Raw genomic sequence first — 14,023 nt, 5'->3', positions numbered from 1 at the left:
AAACAGAGTAACAAGACAGAACAGAAATAGAAGCAAATAGAACTTCTCTTCAAACAATTTGATTATCTCGATCTCCCCCATCAATTTGTTGAAGTAATTGAAGATAAAGTTTTAACTAAAAGTCACACAACAGTAAATGCAGTATATAAGTATATATAAATAACTTTATTCGAGGGTTGTTGTATCTGAAATTCCTTGTTAATGGAATATGTACTACATAAACCGCTTAAACTTACATTATGTTTGGCGACTTTATTAAACAAAAGTAAGCCATAGAGAATCAAAGAATCTTAGAAAGGTCTTAGAATGTCCTGTTTAAAAAAAATTGTCTCTTTGCACGAGTCGAATATAGCATACTTTTTGGGGTAAATTTTACAGATTTTTATACCCCTGCAAAAAGGGTATATTACTTTTGGTCAGAAGTGTGAAACGCATAGAAGCAAACATTTCCGACCATATAAAGTATATATATTCTTGATTAGCACGACGAGACGAGTTTATATAGCCATGCCCGTCCGGCCCTCTGGATCAACGCAAACTCCTCTTAGACCGTAAGAGCTATAGAGTTGAAATTTGAAAGGCTTGTATATACTGCACAGGTTGTATACTTGGATTCAGTCGGATCGGATCACTATATCATATAGCTCTCATACAAACGGCAAAGTCACGAACAGTGACTTTTTTGTATAACTTCGTTATTTTCTAAACTATTGTCGTTAAATTTAATATTGGTGAGTTAATTACACCTATAAACGATTGTGGAAAATTTTATCAAGATCGTTTGACTATGTCACATAGCTCCCATAGGAACAGTCGGTTGGAAAAGTGACTTTCATTAATTACTTCGTTATTTGACGGCTATACTTAAGGAAAGAGTAGCAAAGAACTTGCAAGGGTATACAAACTTTGACGCGGTTGAAGTTAGCCGCGGCCCTCTGGTTAATTTCAGAACTTTACCCAAAAAATGTAACTTAAGCAGCTTCATCTTAATCAAGCAACCATCGCACGGGCAATTACTTTGGTTTTTGTATAATGTATTCTATTTAATATAAGCTGCTAATTCAATTAATACTATAAAATATATCATTTCAAATGCTCTTATATTTAAAAGCTGCAAATACACCTGACGTGACAGACAAAAACTAAGTACAGCGTCACCCTTATACACACACACAAAAACTTATTAAGGTTAAAACACTTTTCGATGATCTGTGTAATCGATATATTGCCCATGAAATTTCCAAGGCTTTCGAAAGTGTGTGTCGTGAAGAGGCTAATACCCCAATTAAGTTTTGTGATTTGGTGATGATATTATGATTGTTATTATATTCGTATTGGGATCACATATAAGTGTCTTTAATGAAAATATTTGCTAGTTAAGGTAACAAAGTCTAATACAAAGCACACAACTCGTCCTGAAACTTTGACAAAAATCAACTTCTAAGTGAAAAAAAAACACAAAATGGTTATTCCCTTATACTAAGGGACTAATTTTGCTGCTTAAGTTGAGTTTAGGAAATGTTATGTTTACTTTGTACCCGGCTTCACTCGCCCCATAAAGGTATGCAACATAATTTCTCAATTCAATTAAGTTGAATTTTCAGCGTTCAGGCAAACAGGCAAACATAATATAATAGGAATGAATGAATACATAAGTGAGGTAAGAACAAGACTAAGGATAACAAGGATGAGTGGGGGCGATGGGGAGAACTCAAAAGGTTTTCGGAAGTAATTTGGGAAAATGTCATGAGTGTCTTTATACCCGACTAACTACAACAATACCAAACCATCCCCCACCACACACACACACACACACACACACACACACTTCTTCCTCTCTCCCTCGCTTTGACCTTATCCAAGCACTGTCAAATATTTAAAAGGCACGCCTGCAGGTGCCATGACAAGCTAAGAAGGAGCAACAACAACAACAACAGTAGCGGCGGCGCAGCAGCTCCTCTCCTTAAGAACGACACGTTTTTGATGCAACAAAAGATGCCAAGTGTCAATTTAAACAGCCGCACACTTTTCCAGCGATGGCCAAAAACGCCAAGAGATAGAAACGGCAACGAAGATGAAGAAGCAAAACGAAATGTATAGACAATGATGGAGACAGAGACGAAGACGAAGACGAAGGAGCAAAAATGTGCCAGGGGCATTTTCTTTCTTTTTGTTGCTGCTGTTGCTGTTGTTGTTGTTGTTGTTGCCTTTCGTTTGCTTCTCCTGCCACTTGAAGCTTGAAAAAGCCAACGTTGACAGCGTTTAAGACGTTGGGCGTTGTCCTTGCCAGATGCCAGAGCAAGGCTTCTGTCCTCGCCTGTTGTCTTTTCATATTAAATGCATTGCCAGATGTGAGAAGGGCAAAAGAAAAATTCGATTTTTCGCCAGCGACAACGACACGAGCTGCGACCTGCTGACAACTTCCGTTGGCCTAGGCCCCCAAACCCGACAAACAAACGCTCTACCAACCAGCTAGTCAGTCATCCAACCAACCAACCAACCTATCTTCATCCTTGTTCCCTGCCCCCAGTGTCCCTTTCTATTTGCTTCAGTCATCAGCATCATCATCATGACAGTGGCCTTTTGTCGCTCATAATGAGGCGCCCATTACAAGCGGCACCAGCGACCTCTGACCTCAAAAAGAAAAAAAAAACGCAGAAAAAACAAAAGCCTAAGATGTATGCCGCCAAAATGTAGGCTATGATTACTATATTATGACTTTACCAACTAGAAATTGCAAACATATTGGCCAACGGCATGTTTGAAACTAAATTTCATTTTGCTCTCTCCATTTAACATTGCCTTTATCTTTCTCTCTCTCGCTCTCGCTGTCTCGCAAATTTTCTCATTGGCATGCTTAGCGGCACTGCCGCTTCGTCTGCTACTGTTGCTGTTGCTGAGCGTCGTTGTTGCTGATTTTGCTATTATTACATGCATATTTCGTGTAATGAGTGCGATTAGCATTCTCAATGAAGTGGGGTTAACAATGTGCTTTGCATTTCTAGTCAGTCGCAACGGCACCGACGATGAGGCAAAACGACGACAACACATATATAGATACTGAGACTCAAGTACCTCCAAGAGCTGACAGAGTTAAGTCTGAAATGCTGCTGCCACTTCTACTACTGCTGCAGCGTCATCAACATAATCATCGGGCATCAACATTTCAAATTGAACAGCATTATTGGTCCTATTCATTTATATATATAGGCAGTAGGCAGTAGTCAGCAGGCAGACAGACAGACTAACTGCAGACATTAGAGTACTAGCAGAAGATGCACCTGATCAATTGCTGTCCAATATATTTATGAATTATGCATCAAGTTAACTCATGCTTTGACATCTATATTAAATAATCATAAAACTCTAATTGACCATGTAACTCTCTGTGCCATTGATTATTGGATTTTGAAGGTATGGTATCCATAATTATCCTTTTGAATGTAAAACTCTTTTTATTAGAAGTTTAGGTAAATATTTATTTTAGTTTATGCAAATTGATAATCCGAATTTCAGTTTTTTAGATTACATAGAGAAAATATTATTCCATTCTTTTTTCCCACGTAAAGAAGTTGTAGTTTTACTTTAACTTTGCTTGTGTTTGCCTTTTTAGCTAGTTTCTAACCGTATTTAAAAAGTTATATATCAATTCATTAAAATCTGTAGAAAATATCATGATTATGACCATATTTTGAGAAATTGCGTATTTGAGGTCTTAAAGCAAATTAAAACGTATTTTTGTAACAAAAAATCAACAAACTTACATTTTTTAAGCAATAAATTTAATATGTGTCAGTTTAAAGTGCTTAAAAAAGCAACCGTACGATTGCAAAAGGTTAACAAGTTGTCGATATAACCATTTTAACTACCAACAAAGTCGTTCACGTTGCCAAAGATTCAAGCATTGCAAAGGTCGTTGAACCATTTCAGTGATAAATTAAAAAGGAAAAATACAACTAAGAGAAGCAAATTAACGGGGTAACAAACTTTGTGAATATAATGGATAACAAAAGTGCATTATTAATATTATTATTATAGGAATAATAATTATTTAATGTCTTTGATGTACGAATTTAATAGACTTGTCGTTATTTAGTTATTTTCAAAAACTATCATAAACCTAGTTCAGGTCGAAACATTATATCCTTGAAACTATTACTGAAAACTATAAATTGAATTTATGGTTTGGATTACTGCACTGAGTTATTTATGTTTGGCCTCTCGCTGGCATTTTGGCCCGCTGTACCTACCTCGCTATATTCCCCTCTTTGTCTGGCTTAACCTTAGATTTTGGCTCATTGTCTACTTATTTCTGCTTAACCCCCACACACATACACACACACATGTCCTTGTGTATCTACTATGTGCGTGTGTATAAGTGAGGTTTTTTTCATCTGCATTTTTGTGGCCTGCAATTCCTACACACAATTCACACACACACATGCACACAGGTGACATTCATCCCCGTGACACCGTTTCTTCTCCCCTTAGTGTTTTCGTTTTTCCTTATAGTTTTTTTCTCCTTTACATTTTCTCTGTTATTTTTGCTTTTTGCCTTCGCCTTGGCAGTTGATTTCTGTCACAGCTGCTGACTGTGATTTGTGTATTTGCCCTGTTCATTTTCTTTTTTGCGTTGTCTTCTATATGTCTGCATGTACATATATTTTTTGTGTGTGTGTGTTTGTCTGGTATATATTTTTTTTTTGTTTCTATTGCCTACTTATTTGGGCTTTGCTGGTTCTTTTCTCTTTTCAAAATTTATTGCCCATACGCACTGTGTGACATGGTTTTGTATGTATTCCATAAGCTGTTTAGACCAGTTTTAGTTTGATAAATTACCGGCTCGAGAATTGATTATGCCCAAGAAAATTAGGCTTCCAAACAAACAGAAAAAAAAATAAATGTAAAGGCATAAAAGCGGCTTATTACAAACAATGTACAAATTGTACGATATAATATTTAATTGTGGGATTAGCAATAACTCAAAAATTCTCAACAGATATGTTACTTTTGTTAAATACTCAACTCTCTGTAGCTTGATGTAGACATTAATGTAGATCGGTTTTTATTGTCGGCTCATTTTTCTCAATCCTGTATTACCTGCTCTTAATTAATATTCTAAATGACCTGCAATAGGTCATTATTCCTATACCATTTAACCAAAATTCAATATCCATGAAATTGAATTTAGCCATCAATTTGTGCTAGGATTGGCCACAGTTATTGCAGCTCCCATGCCAGCTGATATTTAATGGGCTTAATGCCAGGGTCATGCCCCACTTGTGCACATTTCACTTACCCCCAGTTTGTTTTTTTTTTTTTATCGTCCAAAACCGCCCTCTCCACTCAGCTTCTTAGCCCATTTTGGTGTTCACAAAATATTTTCCTTTTTGTTGGGGGCATATCTATTTTTTTTTTGGTTTTTTGCATTGCAATTTTCGTTTTTCATGGCTTGTTATGATGAGGCAGTTTTACTCGTTTCCGCTTGGACAAAGCTTGTTCGCGTGGAACTTGTTATTGCTGCTAGACCACGTAAACCCTATCGCCCGCCCACCCACCAACCGCCTACTCCTTTTGGCCCCCTATTTTCTCCTTACTTGCTCTTGCCATCTCTTTTACTCTTAAGTTTGACTGCACTTTTTGCAGCTAAGTTTTTCACGTTTTGTGTGTGTGTGTGTTTGTATGTGTTGTTGTTTTTTTTTTCCCTTTTTATTGACAGACGGCAAAGACCCGGTCCAGCCGGGGCTGGACGAGATGTAGCTGAAGAGTTTGTGTCTTCTGCCTGCATTTTGTTTGCATCATCAACAAAATGAGACACTTGACCAAATGGCTGTCCATGTTGTTGCCATCTCTGTTATCCTTGTTTTTGTTGTTGTTGTTGTTGTTGTTTTTATTTGACTGCACATCTCGAGGATCTGCTGCCGCTTGCCGTTGAATCGTTTGCTTTGTCATTTAAGTTGTTTTCCCTGATGGCCAGGTGAAGAGGATGCTTTAATTAAATTTACCAGCCGCTTCATTATACCACTCCTACCGCCTTCAACCAGTCCAAACCCCAATCCCCCCTCCAACCAGTTCAACTCATTCTACTTGACATTCTAGTTATATGCACGCCCACATTTCTTCTTTGCTTTTGTTGACTGAAGCAAATAAATCAAGTTAAATAATTGCCACTCGCATTGTCAACTTATCCATGTGTGTGTGTGTGTGCTTGGGCGGGTATCAGTGTCTAGGTATATATTCAAGTGCTACGCCCCCACACCTACACAACTAGAGAACTAACACACTCAAGCTGGGAGCAGCTGCTGAAAAGGCTTGTCAAATTGCACCAAAGAGTAAATGAAACACAGAAGCCAAAGGTTCTCATTTAAAAGTCCAAAAAGAGACATGATAACAAAAACTACGATCAAACTTTTAAAAATTTAAGCTATACCAAATTACGCTCACAGTCTACTAAAACTCCTCTCCCAATAAAAGACAATAGACAGAATACACATTTGTTCCAATGGAAAGGTATGTCAATTGCCTGCAATCTTTATTGTCATTCCCATTCTCTCCGTTGGCCATTGTTTTAGCTTCAAGTGCGACCTTAACCAGCAGTGCCAGTCGCCAAACACTTTCAGCTGATTTATTGAAATCGTGATTGAAAGACCCTATTTGGATTGTTTGCAATCAACGGCAATTAGCACATCGTTTTCATTGCCATTTTGTCTAGGAGTCAACTTGACCAATAGCTTCCGGATTCCAAACACTTGAAACTGAAACAACTTTTGAGATATTAATCGATTTCCATCCTCCGTCTCTCTCTTTCCCTTTCTCTCTCTCTCTCGCCATAAATTTGTAATGATTATAATAGATCAACACACTTTAGGTCATATACGAAAATTGGTATTAAAACTTTTTTAGTTGAAAGTAATTTGACCATTTTTGTACACCATCCGCCCCGGCATCGGCAAATAATTCAGACCCTTTCATTTCCCCTCAGTCCGCCCCCAAAAAAAAAAAAAAACCAAACTACCGTGTAACAAAAAATTTGCTAAGCAAATTTTCATTATAATTAAAACATTTTACTAAGCACACACACACACCAAAAAGCTCTCCCTCTATAAAGCTGTGTGTGTCTATGAGTGTGTGTGTTGCGGGTCACTTCCTGTCGGCGCGCAACTTCCGGTCGAATATTCCCTTGCCTCGTTCATCCATGAATTGTGGACGGAAAGAGCAAGGAAGGAGCTTGGCTTTTGACTATGGTGATTTAAACTATGCATGGATTATTGACATAGCAAAGTTTGTTTTTAAAGTAAATGCATTCATAATAAAGCCAGTGAATACCTTTGAGGAACAGACTCTCTCATAAATAAGTCAATCGAAATGGAATTGCAAAGTGAGTGAGTAGACTCTCATGCATTCACGAGTATTTAAATAACTTGAATAACTTAATTAATTTTAAATATTATACACCCAAAGAGTTTCTAAAATACGTTTCTAAATGAGTTACAGCAGCTAAACACAAAAGATAGTTTTTAAGAAAAATACAAGGACTAGAACTATCAGTTGTAAAATTTGCGAATAATTAAGATTTATTATTGGGCAAATTCTATTCAAAATTTTAACAAAAAAAAGTTTTCTTATGTATATTTCTTATGAAGAATATTCTAATGCCTTTCTTTACTATCTAAAGACATCTAGTCGAACAACTTTAAATCCATTTAAAATTTAAATATGTTTGTTCAAAAACTTTAAAGTCTTAGTAAAAATAGTTTAACGCCACAGAAATTCTTTGTTTAATAACATTAATATTAATATAATTCGCTGTAAGGGACCAGCACAAGATTTAACCTTTGTCTGGGCTGCGTTTTTAATGGAAACTTTTTGCTGATATTCGTCGTTCTTGTTTTGCTCAGTTTCTCACTTGCTCAGCGCTTGTTGCTCTGGTACTCTTTTGGCTTTTTAATGGCATTTGGCCCTTAGGCAAATGCAATTTTTTTTGCTACAAAATAAAAGCAAATTTGTGCATTAAGTTGGCCATAATTGAATAACGTCATAAGCTGCTTCTAAAACAGGATGTGTGGGAATGGCATTGAGGTTGTTGAAAGCACAAACGAATAAGGGGGGCGGTGTGGTAAATGTCAGCGCGGCCTGCGGTTCGTGTGAATGCCTCACGATGTGTGTGTGTGTGTAATCAATTATGCTTTTTATGTCAAACGCCATGCAAGCAGCAGGAGTCAGGGTGAAGAAATGCGAGAGGAGGCAAGCCGCATTAGCATTAGGCATCAACAACAGAGCTTGCCGCTGACTATGACCCTGATACTGGGCCACGTCCCATCCCTCTCTTCCTCTCTCTCTCTCTCTCTTTCTCTTTGAATTGGCCGAACGAAATCCAAAAACTTTGCTACAAAACGTTACACATTGGTTGTTCAGTTTTAATTTAATTTAATTTTTTACTTCATTTTTATTGGTTCATTTGCATATTTGACAGTTGCCAGCCTTTCCGCTGGGCTATAATCAGCCTCAGTTTCATCATCATCATTATCATCAGCATCATCATCTTTTTTGTTATTGTGGTCTTTATCATCTTATTAATTCCTCAGTACGTTTAACGCCCATTCATCTTCATCTTGGCTCTGGCTTCTAAGCTTTACCAACCTTTTGCCATCGCTTAAAATTTCAGCACACGCTTCGCCTTTGCCTTTGCCTTTGCCTTTCCTCCAGTGTGCCAGCATGAAAATCTCATTTAGTTTGTTACGGGCCGGACAAGAGGATGGGGGATTCTCCTTTCTATCTCACACTCTATATATCTCTTTGTTTCCTTTCTTCCTCCTTTCGTATCAAAGTTCTTCTTCTTGTTGTTTGGCATCTTTTTGTGTCATGATATGTCATGCCCATCATTGTCCTCGACCCTATACCTAAACTATTAGCATCGTTAAGAAAATTAGCACACTCACAGTGTACCACTGTACAGGGAAAACGCCCGAACAATAATTCCTCGTCCTCGATTGACAATTTTTCTTTTTGCCCTTCACGGAGCGGACATTTCAGCCTAGCTTAGTGTGCCCAAAATTGTTTGTAGTTGATTCCTCTAACTATAAAGCCAACTAACTGGAAGTAAACTTTAAGGAATTTTTTTCCCAATGCCGTTTAAGGCTTACCCAGACAAGGCCTCACTATTGACAAGGACACGTCGGCTACACACACACACACACACAGGGAAGAAAACATAGAGGAAAGAAAAAAATTGACGCTCAAATGTTTTTGTCATTAAGACTTTGCTTTAGCCTCGACTTGCCTCGTCTCGTCTCGCCTTGATCCGCTTGGTTTGAATTGGCTTCGCCATTCTTTCGTTTCTTGTACTAGAAACGGATTTGTCAAAGGCATTAAAACGAAATCTCGCGCAAACTGGGCATCAATCATGAAGGAGGGAACACACACACACACAGAGCATCCCAAAAAAAAGGACTAGGCGAAAGGGATCTATGCCCCTGCATCTTAAGCTGCCCCGACAAGCAAAAGGGACTATAAGTCGAATAATATTTAACAATTTCTTGTTATTTAATTTTTTGTTATCGCCTTTAAGGATATATTAAACATATGTAATTAGACATTGCGAGGTCAATCCATGATTTTATGTAAAATTTTGGGCACTGAATTGCATTTATCTGAAATTTTCTAAACCATTTCGATGGCCATAACAGCGATCGATATTTCCTTACTCAATAAGGACAAACTATGTCTCTCTATGCTGCTCAACGGGTATTTAGAGTTAAGCGTTAAGGAAAGAGAAATAGAGGCAACAGGAGACAAATTAAATTGTCAATATTCGACAATTGTCTTGGGTACATTTTGGTCTTTGGTTGAACGTGAGCCAAGTCAAAAGTTATTCAAGCATCCCAAAGGCCCAAAACAAATAAAAAATAATTGAAAGGAATTAGGAACACGACATTTTTTTGAATTGTTCGATTTATTATTATTATTATTATTATTATTATAAGTATAGGATATAGTTTTAAACTATCAACCTAACTATATTTTACAAGCACTGGCAACTAAGGCCTTCGGCTTAGACGAAAAATACATCCATACACTAGCCTGGGATTCGAACCCGGATCCTCGTTGTTCAGTTGCTCAAATGACTGGGTCACTTAGACAACTCGTCTACCGAGGACTGCAATTGTTCGATTTAGTTTTAAAGCTTTCAATTAAATTTGAATTTTACATACATATATTGATATTGCAATTTTTGAGAGACTCATCAAGGTTGGTTTGTTTGTTGGTTGTTGATGCCGTTGTTGTTGTTGTTGTTGTTGTTGTTGTCGTTGTTAGCTGTTTTGGCTGCGGTTTTGTCGCGCGGTTTCTGCGGTCGCAATGGATTTTGCAGATTTTCAACGCTTAATGGAAATTTTCAATTCACTTTGACACTTTATGACAAACTTTGGTTTCTCTGTGTACGTTTGGTTTTCTCTCTCTCTCTCTCTCTCTCTCTGTGTGTGTGTGTGTGTGTGTGTGTTTTTGTCCAATTTTTGCAGTTTTCGATTTTTGTTTTTGTTGTTGTTGTTGTTACTTGTTTTAATGCCTTGCTCTTCATTTTTTCCGTTCACTTTTTTTTGGCTTTTGGCAACATTGCTGTGAGCTTTAATGCCCCATGGCTGTCAGACGCACTTGTCGCCTGTGAAATCCTTGCACAGCCTTCGACGCCAATTTCCAAAAATGCTGTCAGCACTTTTTTCGTTTGGTTTCGACTACTATTTTGGTTTCTTTTTTTCATTGCTTTTCCCATCTCGCCGTCGTCGCTGTCGTCGTCGTCAGCTGCCAGCAGCACTTAAAGCCAAAGGCAACAACAACAATACTAAAAGGAAACAGAAGCACCAGCATCAGTGACTGGTAAGGTGCTAAGCCTGACGCTGGCAGGACCTAGGCAGGATTTTCGATCCACCACCACCACCACCATCACCAACTCTGCATTTCCCCTTGCATCTTGTTTCTTGCTTACCAACTGGTTGGCTGGCCTCATCATTTTTGCAAATAAAGTCACGTTTTGCTTATTTAACATTTCGTTGATTTACCCCACACTCACCTCACCTCGTTGTCCCCGAAACTTCAACCAACCAGCTCACAGCCCAACCAAGCCCATACACATTCTTCTTGCCCGTCACCCCGTCACCCCGTCTCGCCCATTCACCCATTTATTCATCGAGCATGCCCTTAAAACCATCTGCTCCTCAGTTTTGCATTTATTCATTTTAATTCTGTTGAAAAGGTATTCATTAACATTATCAAGTGGAAAAGCACTTTCAAAAATTAACCCTAATATATTGAACGGATGTAACGAATCGAAATATTGTTTCATCGAAACTATTTTCAATGCAAAATCGATTCAGTTCAATTTTTGACAGATTGTATGAAAATGAAACGGCTTCATAATAATTACATATTTTCAGGGTCCCCGAATAAAAGTTTTTAATATTTTTTTTAAATAATCAATAAGAACACGTTTTGGAAGCAGTTCCTGAAGAAATCTACTTAATAGTTTTACAAGAACTATCCAATTCAGGCAAAAGTTTAGAATCATATTAATTATTATTGACTTTTTTTATTTCTATATTAATAACCATAAACAATAATTAGTTTTAAGCTATAAAACAAAAATAATAATTATTGTATAATTTATTTGAATATAAATTATAAATTATTTAAATATTTAATAATTACTTTTTCAAAAATGTTCTTTTAACTTTGTAAAGCATCCCAAAAACTCTTTTAAAGTACATAAAATTAAACTTAAAACAAAATGTTAATTAAAAACGAATATTCCTCTTAAGAAATGTCTTAATTTGAAATAAAATATATGTCAACAAATCCATTGCCTGGACTATTTACAAGTGGTAAAAGATTTAACATTATTCTTAACCGAAATTTAATGTTGATTACTTTTCGTATACTCTTGCCAAAAAAAAAGTACATTAACTTTGGTCCGATGAATGTGATATATAAAAAAGGAAGCATCTACGAACAATTTTCCGGCACTCTGGTTTTGGGTTTCATTGCCCAATGATAAGTATCGCAACGGAAACAAATGTATCGTTATTATTCATTAAAATTACATCAGCTTGTAAGGCTTAGTATTGTATAGGTTGAATGTATGTAAAAATACAAGTGCCAAAATGCCTGAATACACAAATCTACACACATACACAAAATCGCACTAATATAAACAAACACACACACAAACACATAAAGAAAAAGAAATAGAACAAGAGAGGGCGAGAGGAAAAAGCAAATTGCCATTGGCACAATTTCCTTTTGTGTTTTGTAAATTGTGTGAATTTTAACACTTGATATTCTTTTAATGAATTATTTTAGCCAGCCCCCTCCGCCTCTCTGGTTCGCCATTCGACCATTTCTCTCATCATTCTTTGGTTATTTAAATTTTTCAACTATTTTGCATGCCAATGTCTGAGGGGTCAGAGAGGGAAGCCAAGCAAGTATGCCAGCATAAGCAATGAAGGTAGTGAGCCAGACGGGGCTGCTTGTGTGTGTGTGTGTGTTTAGGGGGGTGGGGGGCGCGGAGAACTTTTATAAGTCAGAAGGCAGCCATAGGGCAAAGAAAACTTTTCAAGCAAATAGCTTGCAATTGAGTTATTTATTGTGTCTGCGTGTGTGTTTGTGTATGTGTATAGAAGTGTGGCCCAAAAATGACCAAATTACTTGGTCCAGTCAAGACCAGTTCAGTTCCAGCTGGTCAAGTAGCCCGTCTGTGTGTTATGCGTGTGTGTGTCTGTATGTGTGCTCTCATTTTTGTAGCTTTTTGCTGCTGGCCAACAACATTTCATTTCGTTTCATTTTGTGTTTTGTTTTCTTTTCTTTGCTCTCTTCATTTTTTGTTTTCTTTGCTTTGTTTTTGCCTTGTGGTTGCCACTTTTGATTGTTTTTAGCCATAATATTTGTCGTTGCCATTGTTTGTGTGCGTGCTGTGGCCAAGGCATTGTTATTATATATTTGGTCTATATTTGCGGCCCTGAACTAAGCCAAGAAAACTGAAAACTACGAAGCAACGAAATACTCAAAAACCTAAAGAACACGATTAGAAATTCTAAAAATGAAGTTAACTAAATCTACGAGATAATTTTACCAAATTCTAAGTCAAAACAATAGACCAAAACAATGCTGTAACTTTTGGCTAATGGAGACCAAAATAAAGTTATAGAAACTCTTAAAGTAGAACGTAAGACTTAACATTTATTATTTCTTATCAAATACTTCAAGTTCAATTTTCAGAGTATTGCAAATTTATGAGATAACAGAGAAAATATGCATGCCACAAAAGTAATCAAACTGCACTAATTAAACTATTAAACTAAAAAAAAACCTATTGACTTGTTGAGTTAACAGTCGTTAAAGAACAAAAACTAATTTGAAGGTTAAAGTTAGGTAAATGCAAGTACTTGTTCGTACAATTTGGCAAAACTTTTATTAGCAAACTAAGTAAAACAAAAGCTTAAGAAATTAACACAAACAAAGAATCGCAATGGAAATTTTAACTATAACTTAACAAAGCCATAACCTAATAGATATATGTTGGTGTGTGTAGCTATATTTAAACTCGAGTGATTAAAGCGTCTTAACAGAGAATTCAATTGTATTAATTCTGAATGGTAAAGCCTTTTTTAACTAAGGGGACCTACATATGTACATGTTTGCAAACTAAAGCTCCTTTAACTAGACCCCAAGAAACAAATTAAAGGAAACGAAACAAAACGAAAATTAAAACACTGAAATGTTTCAAGGGTTCTGAATACACACACACACACACAGACGCACACACACACATACTCTGGCACACGCTCAATTGCCATTTTATAACAGAGCTTTTGGCCACAGTCATACGAAGGAGCAAAAGTGAATGGGCCTAGGCCACATCCCACAGGAGGTGCTCGGAAAGTTCATTGTTTTGCAGTACGTTCATATCCCGTTGAAAATTCTCCACATCATGGTCCCAGCCTTACGTCGTTCTCCCTTTTCAGGCAGTTGTTTC

The 14,023-nt window shown here is 36.9% G+C and overlaps 1 protein-coding gene across 3 annotated transcripts in view; it reads right to left on the bottom strand.

Annotated features, from left to right (window-relative positions):
* Positions 1-14,023, bottom strand: part of nAChRalpha3 (nicotinic Acetylcholine Receptor alpha3) — a 91,905-nt gene that overhangs the window by 52,745 nt on the left and 25,137 nt on the right. The gene's annotated exons all lie outside the window — the stretch shown is intronic.

Source organism: Drosophila tropicalis, unplaced genomic scaffold, assembly GCF_018151085.1.
Source record: "Drosophila tropicalis isolate 14030-0801.00 unplaced genomic scaffold, ASM1815108v1 contig_4, whole genome shotgun sequence".
Classification (NCBI taxonomy): Eukaryota; Metazoa; Arthropoda; class Insecta; order Diptera; family Drosophilidae; genus Drosophila; species Drosophila tropicalis.
Note: the sequence above shows the minus strand (reverse complement) of the source record. Positions and strands in the feature narration are given on the sequence as shown.